Here is a 2685-nt window from a genome sequence, read left to right on the forward strand (position 1 = left end):
CATACAAAACAAATATTAAAAGACACAAAGGGAGAAATTAACTGTAATACAATAGTAGCAGGGGACTTTAACACCCCACCTACATCAATGGATAAATCGCCCAGACAAAAAATTAATATGGAAATACTGGTCTTAAATGATACATTAGACCAAATGGGACTAATAAACATATACATAGAACATTCAACCCCAAATCAGCAGAATACACATTTTTCTTAAGTGCACATGGAACATTCTCCAGGATAGATCGCATATGAGGCCACAAAACAAGTCTCAATAAAGTTAAGAAGATTGAAATCATATCACGCATCTTTTCCAACCACAATGATATAAAACTAGAAATCAATTACAATAAAACTGGAACAAACAAACATACACACGTAAACAAACATGCCACTAAACAACCAATGGGTCGATGAAAAATTCAAAGAAAATCAAAAACTACCTAGAGACAAATGCAAATGAAAACACAGGTCTTGCAGACACAGCTGCTCTAGAGCCGCCTGAGCCACCCAGCCATGGTCAACCCCACCGTGTTCTTCAACATCGCCATGGATGGCAAGCCTTTAGGCCACATCTTCTTTGAGCTGTTTGCAAACAAATTTCTAAAGACAGCAGAGAACTTTCATGAGCACTAGGGAGAAAGGATTTGTTTATAAAGATTCCTGCTTTCAACGGATTATTCTGGGATTTATGTGCCAGAGCAGTGACTTCACGTGCCATAATGGCACTGGCAGCAAGTCCATTTAGGGGGAGAAATTTGATAATGAGAATTTCATCCTGAAGCATATGGGTCCTGGCATCTTGCCCATGGCAAATGCTGGACCCAACACAAATGGTTCCCAGTGTTTCATCTGCATGGCCAAGACTGAGTGGTTGCATGGCAAGCACATGGTCCTTGGCAAGGTGAAAGAGGGCATGAGTACTGTGGAAGCCATGGAGTGCTTTGGGTCCAGGAATGGCAAGACCAGCAAGAAGATCACCATTGCTGACTGGACATATCTAATAAATTTGACTTGTGTTTTATAGTTAAAAAAAAAATGAAAACACAATGTTCCAAAATCTGTGGGATGCAGCAAAAGCAGTTCTAAAAGGAAAGTTTATAGTGATATACGTCCACCTCTGGAAACAAGAAAAATCTCAAATATAAGCAATCTAAACTTAATCTTTTTTTTATTTTATTATGTTATGTTAATCACCATACATTACATCATTAGTTTTTGATATAGTGTTCCATGATTCATTGTTTGCATATAACACCCAGTGTTCCATTCAATATGTGCCCTCTTTAATACCCATCACCAGGCTAACCCATCCTCCCACCCCCCTCCCCTCTAGAACCCTCAGTTTGTTTCTCAGAGTCCATAGTCTCTCATGGTTCGTCTCCCCCTCTGATTCCCCCCTCTTCATTCTTCCCTTCCTACTATCTTCTTCTTTTTTTAACATATAATGTTTGTTTCAGAGGTACAGGTCTGTAATTCAACAAACTTACTCTTAAAGGAACTAGAAAAAAAAAAAGCACAAAATTAGTCGAAAGAAGGAAATAATAAAACTGAGAGCAGAAATAAACAGAGACTAAAAAAATAAAACTTTTCTTCAAAAAGATAAACAAAATTGATAAACCCTTAGCAAGACTCATCAGGAAAATAAGAGAGAGGGCCCAAATAAATAAAATCAGAAATGAAAAAGGAGAAGTTACAACTGATAACACAGAAACACAAAGGATCGTAAAAATTACTAAAGACTACTACAAGCAATTATACACCAATAAATTAGAAAACCTAGAAGACATGGATAAATCCCTAGAAACATACAGTACTCCAAGACTGAAACAGGAAGACATAAAAATCTGAACAGACTGATTACTAGTAATGAAAATGAATCAGCAACCAAAAATCCTAACAAAACAAAAATCCAAGCCCAGATGGCTTCACAGTTGCATTTTACCAAATACTTAAAGAACAGTTAATACCTAGTCTTCTCAAATTATTCCAAAAAGTTGAAATGGAAGGAATTCTTCCAAGCTCATTCTATGAGGCCAGCATTACAGTGATACCTAAACCAAAATAAAAGGCATCCAAATTGGAAAGGAAGAAGTAAAATTGTTAACTACATGTTGATGATATAATACCATATATATATAAAACTTTAAGGCCACCACCAAAAAACTATTAGAATAAATAAATGAATTCAATAAATTTGCAGGATACAAAATCAATATTTGAAAATCTGTTGCTATACACTAATTTCTAAACACTAATAATGAACTATCAGAATGAGAAATTAAGGAAACAGTGCCATTTACAATTATATCAAAAAATAAAATAAAATAAAATGCCAAGGAATAAATTTAACCAAGGAGGTAAAACACATGTATTCTAAAAACTATAAGACACTGATGAAAGAAATGAAGATAACACAAATAAATGGAAAGATATACTATGCTCATGGATTGTAAGATTTAATATTGTTAAAATGTCCATACTACACAAAACAGTCTTCAGACTCAATGCAATCTCCATCAAAATACCAAAGGCACTTTTCACAGAACTAAAACAAATAATCCTAAAATTTTTATGAAGCACAGAAGACCCTGAATAGCCAAAGCAATCTTGAGAAAGAAAAAAGCTGGAGGTAAAATGGTCCCAGATTTCAAATTATACTACAAAACTATAGTAATCTAAA

The 2685-nt window shown here is 34.8% G+C and overlaps 1 pseudogene; it reads left to right on the forward strand.

Annotated features, from left to right (window-relative positions):
• Positions 1–518: 518 nt before the first annotated feature.
• Positions 519–1029, forward strand: LOC118535825 (peptidyl-prolyl cis-trans isomerase A pseudogene; annotated as a pseudogene).
• The last annotated feature ends 1656 nt before the right edge of the window (positions 1030–2685 follow it).

The sequence above is a fragment of the Halichoerus grypus genome, chromosome 3 (genome assembly GCF_964656455.1).
Source record: "Halichoerus grypus chromosome 3, mHalGry1.hap1.1, whole genome shotgun sequence".
NCBI lineage: Eukaryota > Metazoa > Chordata > Mammalia > Carnivora > Phocidae > Halichoerus > Halichoerus grypus.